This window comes from Ranitomeya imitator, chromosome 6, assembly GCF_032444005.1.
Source record: "Ranitomeya imitator isolate aRanImi1 chromosome 6, aRanImi1.pri, whole genome shotgun sequence".
NCBI classification, from domain to species: domain Eukaryota; kingdom Metazoa; phylum Chordata; class Amphibia; order Anura; family Dendrobatidae; genus Ranitomeya; species Ranitomeya imitator.
Genome location: NC_091287.1, coordinates 44,548,572 through 44,563,623, shown reverse-complemented (window position 1 = coordinate 44,563,623; position 15,052 = coordinate 44,548,572). Strand labels below are relative to the sequence as shown.

General features: G+C 46.3%; 1 protein-coding gene across 12 annotated transcripts in view; it reads right to left on the bottom strand.

The window, feature by feature from the left end:
* Positions 1-15,052, bottom strand: part of KIAA1217 (KIAA1217 ortholog) — a 514,478-nt gene that overhangs the window by 130,301 nt on the left and 369,125 nt on the right. The gene's annotated exons all lie outside the window — the stretch shown is intronic.

Genomic DNA, 15,052 nt, shown 5'->3' with positions numbered 1-15,052 from the left:
CTCTCATATCATCATTGGTCTTTATATTTTTATATTGATGTCGTATTCTAAGGTGATACAACATTCACCTTATTGAGCTGGATTCCATTAATGGTTATACAACCCCCCTGACTCCCCCTGTATTCCCCCCATAAGCCTTCTGAAGTTCTCCCACTCTGTATGTTAAACCTTTCAGTCCGGTCCGATAGGTGTCCTTCTCTATCCCTCCTCCCAGCTTCTCTATCCCTCCTCCCAGCTTCTCTATCCCACCTCCCAGCTTCTCTATCCCTCCTCCCAGCTTCTCTATCCCACCTCCCAGCTTTTCTATCGCACCTCCCAGCTTCTCTATCCCTCCTCCCAGCTTCTCTATCCCTCCTCCCAGCTTCTCTATCCCTCCTCCCAGCTTCTCTATCCCTCCTCCCAGCTTCTCTATCCCTCCTCCCAGCTTCTCTATCCCTCCTCCCGGCTTCTCTATCCCACCTCCCAGCTTCTCTATCCCACCTCCCAGCTTCTCTATCCCTCCTCCCAGCTTCTCTATCCCTCCTCCCAGCTTCTCTATCCCTCCTCCCAGCTTCTCTATCCCTCCTCCCAGCTTCTCTATCTCTCCTCCCAGCTTCTCTATCACTCCTCCCAGCTTCTCTATCCCACCTCCCAGCTTCTCTATCCCTCCTCCCAGCTTCTCTATCCCTCCTCCCAGCTTCTCTATCCCACCTCCCAGCTTCTCTATCCCTCCTCACAGCTTCTCTATCCCTCCTCCCAGTTTCTCTATCCCTCCTCACAGCTTCTCTATCTCTCCTCCCAGCTTCTCTATCACTCCTCCCAGCTTCTCTATCCCACCTCCCAGCTTCTCTATCCCTCCTCCCAGCTTCTCTATCCCACCTCCCAGCTTCTCTATCCCTCCTCCCAGCTTCTCTATCCCTCCTCACAGCTTCTCTATCTCTATCTCTCCTCCCAGCTTCTCTATCCCACCTCCCAGCTTCTCTATCCCTCCTCCCAGCTTCTCTATCCCTCCTCCCAGCTTCTCTATCCCTCCTCCCAGCTTCTCTATCCCTCCTCCCAGCTTCTCTATCTCTCCTCCCAGCTTCTCTGTCCCTCCTCCCAGCTTCTCTATCCCTCCTCCCAGCTTCTCTATCTCTCCTCCCAGCTTCTCTATCCCTCCTCCCAGCTTCTCTATCCCTCCTCCCAGCTTCTCTATCCCTCCTCCCAGCTTCTCTATCCCTCCTCCCAGCTTCTCTATCCCTCCTCCCAGCTTCTCTATCCCTCCTCCCAGCTTCTCTATCTCTCCTCCCAGCTTCTCTATCCCTCCTCCCAGCTTCTCTATCCCTCCTCCCAGCTTCTCTATCCCTCCTCCCAGCTTCTCTATCCCTCCTCCCAGCTTCTCTATCCCACCTCCCAGCTTCTCTATCCCTCCTCCCAGCTTCTTTATCCCTCCTCCCAGCTTCTCTATCCCTCCTCCCAGCTTCTCTATCTCTCCTCCCAGCTTCTCTATCCCTCCTCCCAGCTTCTCTATCCCACCTCCCAGCTTCTCTATCCCTCCTCCCAGCTTCTCTATCCCTCCTCCCAGCTTCTCTATCCCACCTCCCAGCTTCTCTATCCCTCCTCACAGCTTCTCTATCCCTCCTCACAGCTTCTCTATCTCTATCTCTCCTCCCAGCTTCTCTATCCCTCCTCCCAGCTTCTCTATCCCTCCTCCCAGCTTCTCTATCCCTCCTCCCAGCTTCTCTATCTCTCCTCCCAGCTTCTCTATCTCTCCTCCCAGCTTCTCTGTCCCTCCTCCCAGCTTCACTATCCCTCCTCCCAGCTTCTCCATCTCTCCTCCCAGCTTCTCTATCCCTCCTCCCAGCTTCTCTATCCCTCCTCCCAGCTTCTCTATCCCTCCTCCCAGCTTCTCTATCCCTCCTCCCAGCTTCTCTATCTCTCCTCCCAGCTTCTCTATCTCTCCTCCCAGCTTCTCTATCCCTCCTCCCAGCTTCTCTATCTCTCCTCCCATCTTCTCTATCCCTCCTCCCAGCTTCTCTATCCCTCCTCCCAGCTTCTCTATCCCTCCTCCCAGCTTCTCTATCCCTCCTCCCAGCTTCTCTATCCCACCTCCCAGCTTCTCTATCCCTCCTCCCAGCTTCTCTATCCCTCCTCCCAGCTTCTTTATCCCTCCTCCCAGCTTCTCTATCCCTCCTCCCAGCTTCTCTATCTCTCCTCCCAGCTTCTCTATCCCTCCTCCCAGCTTCTCTATCCCACCTTCCAGCTTCTCTATCCCTCCTCCCAGCCTCTCTATCCCTCCTCCCAGCTTCTCTATCCCACCTCCCAGCTTCTCTATCCCTCCTCCCAGCTTCTCTATCCCTCCTCACAGCTTCTCTATCTCTATCTCTCCTCCCAGCTTCTCTATCCCTCCTCCCAGCTTCTCTATCCCACCTCCCAGCTTCTCTATCCCACCTCCCAGCTTCTCTATCCCTCCTCCCAGCTTCTCTATCCCTCCTCCCAGCTTCTCTATCTCTCCTCCCAGCTTCTCTATCGCTCCTCCCAGCTTCTCTGTCCCTCCTCCCAGCTTCTCTGTCCCTCCTCCCAGCTTCTCTATCTCTCCTCCCAGCTTATCTATCCCTCCTCCCAGCTTCTCTATCCCTCCTCCCAGCTTCTCTATCCCTCCTCCCAGCTTATCTATCCCTCCTCCCAGCTTCTCTATCCCTCCTCACAGCTTCTCTATCTCTATCTCTCCTCCCAGCTTCTCTATCCCTCCTCCCAGCTTCTCTATCCCACCTCCCAGCTTCTCTATCCCTCCTCCCAGCTTCTCTATCCCTCCTCCCAGCTTCTCTATCTCTCCTCCCAGCTTCTCTATCTCTCCTCCCAGCTTCTCTGTCCCTCCTCCCAGCTTCTCTGTCCCTCCTCCCAGCTTCTCTATCTCTCCTCCCAGCTTATCTATCCCTCCTCCCAGCTTCTCTATCCCACCTCCCAGCTTCTCTATCCCACCTCCCAGCTTCTCTATCCCTCCTCCCAGCTTCTCTATCCCTCCTCCCAGCTTCTCTATCTCTCCTCCCAGCTTCTCTATCTCTCCTCCCAGCTTCTCTGTCCCTCCTCCCAGCTTCTCTGTCCCTCCTCCCAGCTTCTCTATCTCTCCTCCCAGCTTATCTATCCCTCCTCCCAGCTTCTCTATCCCTCCTCCCAGCTTCTCTATCCCTCCTCCCAGCTTCTCTATCCCTCCTCCCAGCTTCTCTATCCCTCCTCCCAGCTTCTCTATCTCTCCTCCCAGCTTCTCTATCCCTCCTCCCAGCTTCTCTATCTCTCCTCCCAGCTTCTCTATCCCTCCTCCCAGCTTCTCTATCCCTCCTCCCAGCTTCTCTATCTCTCCTCCCAGCTTCTCTATCCCTCCTCCCAGCTTCTCTATCCCTCCTCCCAGCTTCTCTATCCCTCCTCCCAGCTTCTCTATCTCTCCTCCCAGCTTCTCTATCCCTCCTCCCAGTTTCTCTATCCCTCCTCCCAGCTGCTGATCGCCGTCCTCCTGCTTTGATATACACGGATGACTCTTACTGCAGTCATCCAAATGGAGGGGCGAAATCTTGCGCCTGCTCAAAGAAATCAAGGCTCATGCCTGTGCACTATGGTTTGCCCTACTGTGGGCAAATGCTCAATTACGTTTTCGGCTTTGCCCACAGTAGAGCAAGGAATGGTGCGAAGGCGTGAGAGGTGGATGATGCAGGAGGAGTCATCCATGTCAATTAAAGTGGGAGGACAGCGAGCAGCAGCCAGAAGGAAGGATATAGAGAGCACAGAAAGGACACTTATCGGACCGGACTGACAGGATTACCATACAGCGAGGGAGAACTTCAAAAGATTTCCAGAGGGTATACAGTGGGAGTCAGGAGGTTATGTAACCAGCTACAGAATGCAGCACAGGCGCTGAGTATCGTGATAGTTTTAGCTGATTATGACAAAACTGGTGGCAGGTTCCCTTTAAGTCTGCAAACACCAGTGCGACCGGGATTCTACTGGCAGTTCTGGTCACAAGATTTGTTGTCATGACTCGACAGATGAGAAAATATGCCCGTAATAAGGCTATATGAACCTTCCCTTATGTGTTTGTATGTTTGGGTTCAGTTCGATGCATCAAAAAATGGGGCTACTATGTCCGTGATTGGGGCCCCCTGTTTATCTGTATGGCACAAAGATGCAGGACCAGACTTTATTGCATGCACTATTCCTTCCCGTGAAATAGACATGAGTAGTGCATGGAGCGATTTTTTTCCATGTGGATCATCAGTACCGATGGAAAAAGGTCCATGTGCACTGCACATTGGCTACGATTGATCCGTATGTGGTTTATCTTGCACGAACGTATAAACGAGCCCTTAGGCATCAGGAGACATGGGGGTGTAAGGGTGGTGGACTATGCTGTCGCGTTTCTATCCCCGAAGACACCAATCGTGTTGTGTATGCATCTTCTGTAAAACCGTGTCATGTAATGTATTATGTATACAGTGTGATAAGTATTGTAAGTATAAAATGCATAATGTTAGTAATATAGAATGGAGGGTACGATAGATATGTAGATAGTTGACGGTAGGGTAAGATAGAGTTAATGTTTGGGACTAGCCCACAGGGGGAGGGGTTAGTGTTATGAAAAGGGTCTGCTTCCTGTTAGTTTGACTATAAAAGTTTGGGAGTGCAATGTGAGCAGTGCTGCATAAAGATGGACTCTGAATGAGAGGAGACTAAGAAGAAGGGATAGTGCAATCCTGAAGAAAATTAGACAGAAAGGGATGGAATGGCCTTGCGGAGTTGGGTCCCAACAGAGTAAGAGAGGACTCCTAGCCCCGAGCATGTAACAGAGAAGATAGCAGGCTTTAGCAGGACTGAGAGATGGACACTAGTGAAAAGTCCTGAGCGGTAGATCCGGGGCACCAGTAGTGTAAGAAATAGGACGTGGAGCCACTGAGCAGTAAGGAGACTTGTTAATCAGGACTGTAGAGTTAAAGCTGGGCGATGGCAAAGTAGGGAGAGACAGTGTGCCTTGTGAACCCTTGCGTAGACTACAGAAGAAGGATACTGTGCAGAATGATGATTCATACTGTAAAGGAAACGTCCATAAGACTTTGTACCCACTGTCCCTTGTACATAACCCTTACCGAGTCACCGTTCAGTAAAGATTTTATTATGGAATGGTGGTCTCCCTCATTGAGCTGTGCAACATCTGGTCCTGGTAAGCCCACAACACTGGCTACACACCCAACCAGGACCCACACTTTCATGTAACGTGTCAGGGCGCTACACACCGAACCTGGACCCACACTTTCATGTAACGTGTCAGGGCGCTGAAGATGAGTGCTTCACCCTCAGCTACCGCCCCACATCACGTTACAGGGGCATACAGAGTTGTCGTGTCTATACAATGCTCCATTAGGTGCTCCCCTGTCAGCACTGTAGTGGTATGCTATGTTCTAATGACTTCTATTGCTGGTACGTGCATGGGACCTAAAGAAGCATAACGAGGTACACAATGCCGACACAGTTACTCACTGTGGCGCTATACTACCAGGCTGTAGGCACTGTGAGCAGCCGTATGAAGCCTCTGTACAGCACAGCATTACGGAGATAGACCACACTGAATCATTACTGTGAGATCTTATCAGACTTCTCTCATGCTGCACCCCTGTTTCCATCTCACTTCCACTCTTTCTCACCATCTACATATTTTACTCAATTTACCTGTTATCTCAAAGACTAGCTTTTATCCATCGGGTGGTCATTGGGATATGCTTATTGGAGTTATCTCATTGTATTCATTTAGAACATATTAACAGCATATACTATAAATGTCTGATAGATGCAGGTTCAACTATGGGTTACACATATATCTCATTAATGGGGGCCTGTCACAAGCCGTCGATTATGGAGTGGTGGCTTTTTATGTTCAGCTCTCTCCATTTTTATAGGAGTTTAAAATTTGCTGAGCAAACGAGCTCCAGACTTAGTTCTCGAGAGAGCTGTAGGTCCAAGCAGTGGGACCTGCATTAATCAGACATTACTAATAAATCCTTCAGGATGGGACGGTGCTAGTAGAAAAATGGATGGGATGACTTTAATTTAGCTGTTGTCTCCTAACTGAAACTGAAAGGTAGAAGATACAGATTAGATATTAAAAAAACTATTTGACAGTGAGGGACATCAATGAGTGGAACAGGCTGCCACGAGAGGTGGTGAGTTCTCCTTCAATGGAAGTCTTCAGAGGCTGGACAGACAACTGTCTGAGATGGTTTAGTGAATCCTCTATTGAGTAGGAGGTTGGACACGATGACCCTGGAGGTCCCACCCAACTCTAACATTCTATGATTCTATGTAGGGAATATAGGGAGATGTATGCTAACAGAGTTGACCATAAATCAAGTGATCTTGGTACTAAAACCTGGACTTCTCTGACATTCTTTGCCCTTTAATATTGGAAAGGCGCAAAAGGATTTCATTGGTTTAAAAACCATGTATCTACAGCCACAGCTCCATCTAATAAATAAGCGGTGATCTATGCAGGGATGGAAGTGCAAAACTGGCCATTCCAAGCCAAAGAGATAAAGTCATTTACAGGATGTCAATAAATTAATGTAGTTGGCGTTCTATTGACAATTTTTTTTGTTTTTCTGAGCGCCTTGTGCTGACAATTGGCAAATACTGCAATCAGCGGCTCAAAGAAAGTACGAGCTGTAACAGCAGCGACAGCTGAGCAGAGACAGATTGCAGAAATCAGCTCGAGACGACATTGAGTAAATTTGACTCTGATAAGAGAATGAAAACTTTTATGTAGAAATCTGTGAAAATGTTACAAAATACACAACATATTTCATGGCGCAGCTTGTACTCTTGGTCTAGATTTCCCCTATGGGAATTTATACGCGAATGTGAAATGAAACAGATTATTTGGCTCGGGCTGCCGACACAAAGACAAATTATTTTCAGCACCAACTAGTGGAAACTTGCAGAGATTAGATGGTTCTTATTAAATATTACAAGGATAGTAAGGTCAATGAAAGAGTCAAGAGCCAGACGTTCTAACCAACGTACGTGATACATAGGGGTGCACAGTTCCCAATGGAGCTTGTGAGATCTGCAAGACTTGGTCCAGCACCAACAACCTTACGTGGGGTCCAATACACCCAAAAATATAGATAGAAGTACGGGTTTATATACAGTACCTAGCCTAGGTGTCATCATTCTTTCCTTTAATCCATTCCTTCCTTATTTTCTTCTCGTTTTTATTTCTTTTCTTTTTTTTCCCTTTTCTCTTTCTTTCCTAGCTTCTTTTCTTCTCTCTCTCGCTTGTCTTTCATTCCCTCATTTTTTCTCTCCTCTCTCTCCTTCTATCTTTCTCTATGGCCCTGATGCATCAAAGCTTTTACGCCAAAAAAAAGTGGCATAAAAGCTTTGAAAAGTCGAAAAAATGTTGGTGCTAGTAGGAGTTGCAGCAAAACTTTGCGACTTTTGTTGTTTTCATGCGAGTTTCTCCCAGCTCCCCCAAAATGGGTGGAGCTGGGGCAGGAAGGGGGTGTGATGTCTAATTCATGAGGAGCTGTGGCGTTCCCCCTGACAGATATCTCACTTCAGTCCCTGACTGTAGAAAGATTTCTGGCATGGCGCACACCACTCATCAGATGCACCTCTTCATGAATCAGGAGCATCCGGCGGCCTACCACTAAGGCTCTGTGCCCACGATCACGCAGTTAAATCCATGTGTTCAGTGATCCTGATCGTGGACACTACCCTAATAGCAACAGATGACCCAGCTGCTATGGCAACATTGAATATGAGGGCCCCAGCACAGGCACCGCCACCGCCCTCCTGTCAACACTACTGTATATCCACGGCCTGGATGTAGACACAGTTGAAAGCAACGATGGAGGAGACTGCATCAGCTCTCTCCTTCATCATTTCCTAATGCATGATTTTTTTTTTAAGCACTGAGTACATTGTGCATGCAATCAAACTATTTGGAAGGCTATTTCTGAGGAGATCATACTATTGGTAGGCTATTTGTGGGGCCATCATAATATTTTGGAGGGCTATGTGATGCCATCATATTATTTAAGAGTGCATCATACTATTGGTAGGCTATTTGTGTGGCCATCATACTATTTTTGAGGGCTATGTGATGCCATCATACTATTTAAGAGTGCATCATACTATTTGGAGAGCTATTTGTGGGGCCATCATACTATTTGGAGGCCTATGAAGAGGCCATCATACAATTTGGGAGCATTATACTCTTTGGAAGCCATCATACTAATTGGAGTGCTATGTGGAGGTCATCATACTGTTTAGGGGGGCATCATACTATTTGGAGGACTATTTGTGGGGCATAATACTATTTGGACGCCTATGTGGGAGCCATCATACAATTTTGGAAGGCATCATACTATTTGGAGGCCATCATACTATTTGGGGGCATCATACTATTTGAAGGGATATTTGTGGGGTCATCATACTTTTTGGGGGACTACGTAGGACCATTATATTGTTTAGAAGGCTGTCAGGGGTGCATTATACCTTGAGGAGGATCATAGGGGGGCAATATACTGTTTGGAGTGCTATTGAGGGCCATTATAATGTGTGCAGGCCATCATACGGTGTGGAGGTTTGTGTGGGTGCCATGATACTGTATTGAGGGCCATCAAAGTGAATGGAGGCCTGTATGAGGGTCATCATATTGTGTAAAGGGCTATGTTGGGGCCATCATACTGTGTTGGGTTCAATTTGGTGGTATCATACAGTACTACCATAGGGTACAGTGGAGAAATTCACTGTGGGGGTATCTTACTTTGGGGGACACGTTTCTTGGCATCATATTTTATGGGAGCCATAAAAGGGATATTTTAAGGTACCGTCACATTTAGCGACGCTGCAGCGATATAGACAACGATGCCGATCGCTGCAGCGTCGCTGTGTGGTCGCTGGAGAGCTGTCACACAGACAGCTCTCCAGCGACCAACGATGCCGAAGTCCCCGGGTAACCAGGGTAAACATCGGGTTACTAAGCGCAGGGCCGCGCTTAGTAACCCGATGTTTACCCTGGTTACCAGTGTAAATGTAAAAAAAAATAAACACTATATACTTACATTCCGGTGTCTGTCGCGTCCCCCGGCGTCAGCTTCCCTGCACTGTGTAAGCGCCGGCCATAAAGCACAGCGGTGACGTCACCGCTGTGCTCTGCTTCACGGCCGGCCGGCGCTGACACATTGCAGGGAAGCAGAACGCCGGGGGACGCGACAGACACCGGAATGTAAGTGTGTAGTGTTTGTTTTTTTTTACATTTACACTGGTAACCAGGGTAAATATCGGGTTACTAAGCGCGGCCCTGCGCTTAGTAACCCGATGTTTACCCTGGTTACCAGTGAAGACATCGCTGAATCGGCGTCACACACGCCGATTCAGCGATGTCTGCGGGAGATCCAGCGATGAAATAACGTTCTGGCCTTCTAGCACCGACCAGCGATATCACAGCAGGATCCAGATCGCTGCTGCGCGTCAAACTCAACGATATCGCTATCCAGGACGCTGCAACGTCACGGATCGCTAGCGATATCGTTGTTAAGTTGTTCAGTGTGAAGGTACCTTTAGAGTGGGGAACATCAAAAGGGCTTCAATAGGGACAAAATTACTTTGTAAGGGCTGCAAACTTGGGATATGACTTCTGTGACCCGCCAAATATTATTTTGTGGGGGGGAGTGGGTAATTAGGACTTCTGCTATGGTGCCCCATGATTTCTATGTTCGCCCCTGGGAATGTCTGACTCCACCATTCTCCCTCATCTAGACCGGCGACAAAACTCACCAGTCTTGATGAATTGGGGTCTGTCTGGGTGTCTCTTTCTCTTTCCTTTTATTTCTCTTTCTTTGTGTTGTTCTTTCTTCCTCGGGCTCTCTTTCTATCTCTCTGCATGTCGATTTTTTTTTCTCTGTCTTTCTCTTTTTAGGTCTCATTCTGTCATTTTTTTTCTATTTCTTTTTCTTCCTTTCCCTGATTTACGGAAGGTTTCCCAATCAATCAATGGTCTAATGCTCTCTCTAATTAGTTGCTTCATTGGAGAGGTCTGACCAGTAGCAATCAGACTATTGATTAGGGAAGGGAGAGATGTCACAAGATGCTCATGGGACATCTAATCTACTGGCAGAGAACAATGTGGCACAGATGGCATAAACAACACCCCATCCGCCAACTATTTTACTTTAGAAGTTAATTATACAGGGGACTAGGATAAAGGGGACCTTCCAAAAAAAAGAAGTCTGGACATTTAATTATTGCCACATTGTTTTGAACAAATCATATGGAAGATTTTGTTTTGTTGCCCATCAAACTTTTTTTCAGATGCGGAGACATAGCCTGTACGGGACAATTCAGGTTTCCCATTATTAGGGTCAACTTATTTTAATATTAGGTTCAGTTTTGGTTATTCAGTTATTAGTGATAAGAACAGTATAGCATGCAAACACCAGAACAAAAGGAGCAGAGACTATGAGGACCTCAATATAAGATCTTCTACAGTATGTCTCCTGAATATATTGTCTACAGTATATGATTTATTATGGATGCATCACATCTGTCTTGGGTTCTGGAATAACGGGGTCCTGCTTCTTTGTGCTAACAATACTATACACATACATACTAAACACAAGATCCTCTTTTCTAGATTTTTTTTTTTTTACTTTTTGCTTTATTTGGTCTATATTGGGTGACCTTTAGGTCATCACAAGGACATACCGTTATATGAAAAAGTTTGGGAACCCCTATTAATCTTAAGCTTAATGTTTTATAAAAATTGGTTTTTTTTGCAACAGCTATTTCAGTTTCATATATCTAATAACTGTTGGACACAGTAATGTTTCTGCCTTGAAATGAGGTTTATTGTACTAACAGAAAATGTGCAATCTGCATTCAAACAAAATTTGACAGGTGCATAAGTATGGGCACCCTTATCATTTTCTTGTTTTAAATACTCCTACCTACTTTTTACTGACTTACTAAAGCACTTTTTTTGGTTTTCTAACCTCATTGAGCTTTGAACTTCATAGCCAGGTGTATGCAATCATGAGAAAAGCTTCTTAAAGTGGCCACTTGCAAGTTGTTCTCCTGTTTGAATCTCCTCTGAAGAGTGGCATCATGGGCTCCTCAAAACAACTGTCTAATGATCTGAAAACAAAGATTATTCAACATAGTTGTTCAGGGGAAGGATACAAAAAGCTGTCCCAGAGATTTAACCTGTCAATTTCCACTGTGAGGAACATAGTAAGGAAATGGAAGAACACAGGTACAGTGCTTGTTAAGGCCGGAAGTGGCAGGCCAAGAAAAACATCAGAAAGGCAGAGAAGAAGAATGGTGAGATCAGTCAAGGACAATCCTCAGACCACCTCCAGAGAGCTGCAGCATCAACTTGCTGCAGATGGTGTCACTGTGCATCGGTCAACTATACAACGCACTTTGCACAAGGAGAAGCTGTATGGGAGAGTGATGCGAAAGAAGCCGTTTCTGCAAGCACGCCACAAACAGAGTCGGCTGAGGTATGCAAAAGCACATTTGGAGAAGCCAATTTCTTTTTGGAAGAAGGTCCTGTAGACTGATGAAACCAAGATTGAGTTGTTTGGTCATACAAAAAGGTGTTATGCATGGCGGCCAAAAAACACAGCATTCCAAGAAAAACACTTGTTACCTACAGTAAAATTTGGTGGAGGTTCCATCATGCTTTGGGGCTGTGTGGCCAATGCCGGCACCAGGAATCTTGTTAAAGTTGAGGGACGCATGGATTCTTCTCAGTATAAGCAGATTCTTGACAATAATGTTCATGAATCAGTGACAAAGTTGAAGTTACTCAGGGGATGGATCTTTCAGAAAGACAATGATCCAAAACACCGCTCCAAATCTACTCAGGCATTCATGCAGAGGAACAATTACACTGTTCTGGAATGGCCATCCCAGTCCCCAGACCTGAATATCATTGAACATCTGTAGGATCATTTGAAGAGGGCTGTCCATGCTCGGCGACCATGAAACTTAACTGAACTGGAATTGTTTTGCAAAGAGGAATGGTCAAAAATACCTTCATCCGGGATCCAGGAACTCATTAAAAGCTACAGGAAGCGACTAGAGGCTGTTATTTTTGCAAAAGGAGGATCTACTAAATATTAATGTCACTTTTCTGGTGGGGTGCCCATACTGATGCACCTGTCAAATTTTGTTTGAATACAGATTGCACATTTTCTGTTAGTACAATAAACCTCATTTCAAGGCAGAAACATTACTGTGTCCAACAGTTATTAGATATATGAAACTGAAATAGCTGTTGCAAAAAAAAACAATTTTTATAAAACATTAAGCTTAAGATTAATAGGGGTGCCCAAACTTTTTCATATAACTGTATATAGGAATAAAACTGGACAGCTGTGGGGATGTCTTATATGGTGTTTTCTTTAACAAAATACTTCTAAAGTGGAAATTCAGAATATATACACCACACATCATATATGTGATACATAATGCCAAAGTGTCAATCCATGATAGGGGTTTCCGATGGAAAGTAGGATGATGGTGAAAAACCATCCGTCCGACGTCTTTTATGGCGTGCTGACATATATTTATACAGAGATTTAAAAGCTAAAACAAGAGGCTGCGTTCTGAAGATGAAAGGATCAGGGTAATGTCAGGAGAGGAATGATGAATTCTAGAAAAGGTTATATGTACAAACTAGACAGGCGATTAAACATAAACCCGTCATGTATACAGGAGGAACGGAATTAAAGCAGATCCCTACAATCATCCTAATAGATGTATAATATAAGTGACGGGTGTGTTTTATTACCTTGCTATAAAATTTAGGTAAGATTAAACATCTGAATACATGATATCGTCATTCAATCTTATTGTTTTAAAGGGGATGTCTACAACTAGGACAACCGCTGCTCATTTACTATGCTTGGTCCCGATAAAATAGAAAAGCTTAAACTCAACTCCCGTGTCAGCGCCATTCCTGCCGTGTTGGCACTCGTGGTCCCGACGCTCTTGCGGTTGTTATGGCACTTGAGCCCGGCACCCAATCAGATCTGGCGTCACTGTCTCCGCCTTCGGACAAATTGAACATGAAGAGGAAGTTTGGGCCGCAGCTGATTTGTGACTTCCTCTTCATGTTCAATTTGTCCATAGGCAGAGACAGTGACTCCAGCACTGATTGGGCACCATGTGTAATGCTCCCGCATGAAAGCACTGGGACCACAGGTGCCCATGTAATGCAGGTGTCTGGATGCAATGCACAGGCGCACAAGGCGGAACCAATCAGGGATAATTATAGTTCTATTTATACCCAGTGATTTAAAATAACACCAAATAAATAGTGTTAGTAGCTAGGCATTAAAACAAAGAGAACAATAAACTTGGAAAAACAAAGGAAGACTTTCTATATCTAACATCAATGTTCTGTTAACAACAGTGGTGAGCCCAGTTGTGGGAGCCACAATGTAAGTTCTCTCTCTCTTTCTGTTCATCTGGCCCAAGTTTCCCCCTAGGCTGCAAGTCTCTCTCTGACATAGTTTATCAAAACACGTTGAGCCTCCCACGCACCAACCGGCCCCATCTCAACCTGAGACCCTAATCCCAGCCAACCCCGGTATTGTATAGGATAGCTGATGGTCCGGCTCACACACACTGTCCTTCTGCAGTCCCCTGTGTTGCAGTCTCCTTATGAATCTTTTTGGTTTGACCGTTGACGGAAGTCTCTTAGGATTGGAACAGAGTGGACTATGGCTTGGCTCTTGACAGGCCACGTCTGGCCTCTTGAGCTTTACTGGCGTGGGCCATAAATCCTGGTCCTGACTAGTGCAGGCAGACCTTGGAGTCCTCCTGTGCAGAATCGGGGCCTTGTCAGGTGATGGACGATGCATTGATGTTGCAGACTTTCCGCTGAGGCCTGTTACGCTGCTCTCAGCGACATTCCTGGAGCATATCTGCTCCACTGTCTTTTCTGGCGTCATATCTGCCTGCGATTTGGCATGCACGGCTTTTGTATCAAGGAAGTCGTTCTTGTGGGTCACCTGATCAAGTCGAGGAAATCTTCCAGCACAATTTGGTTCCACTTGATTTCACTTGGCCAGCAGATGGCAGTCTCTTCTCATTAATGGCACATCCTGCAAGGGCTCTTCAGGGATTTCACTGCTTCTTATTACATTCCTTCCCCCTTTTTGCTCGCCAATCCTTGGAGGAGTGGATTCCTTTTGAGTTTGAAGTTTCCTGACAGGTAGCTCAAGTACGAACGCACTCCTTAGTTTTCTGTTATATCTAGGACCAGGGAAATTCATTCTGAGTTACTGGATAGGGGGAATTTTGGTGTTAGCATGCTGAGTCCTGTGGAGCGCTTCCCGTAGAGGCGCTTCTGGACTACTTGGAGACTCAGCCATCGGAGGTTGTAAGTCGACTTCTGGTTCATTTTCGGTCTCATTCAAAAGCAGCACCGGCATCTCCGTTGAACTCATCGGCCCTGCATGCAATTCTTCTTCTAAGGCTCCCCTTTGCGGGACCTCCACGACATCCATGGAGAGCGTCTGCTTCACTCTCTTCTCTGGTGCCAAATCTGCCTGTGGTTTAGTGCGCAGGGCTTTTATATCAAGTCATTCCTGTAGGTCACCTGATCATGTCCCGCGCACGGGAAGTCTCTTCCCCTGCAAATCTTCCAGCACAATTTGGTTCTGCTTGGTTTCGCCTGGCCAGCAGAAGGCGGTCTCTACTCATTAATGGCACATCTTGCAAGGGCTTTCATCGTGCGAGACTTGCACGGGAGGTGAGCATAGGCTTTCTTATTTTATAGGGGCCAAGCGTGGGAAGGAGAAGGGGTAATGGACAACCAATTGAATATTTATGTGAGAGAAAAAAAATAGTTTTTATGCTTCCCATTTACTATATTGGTAATAAGAAACCACCAATGAGTGGCCCCTGATGGATTAGTAGTTCTACATTTACCATTATTTGAAAAAATTGGCTAAAAATAGTAAGATAGCCTCTCCTGTAAACCTGCTGTATACTTTACTACTCATGCAACCTTACAGATTAAGACCTTAGTATA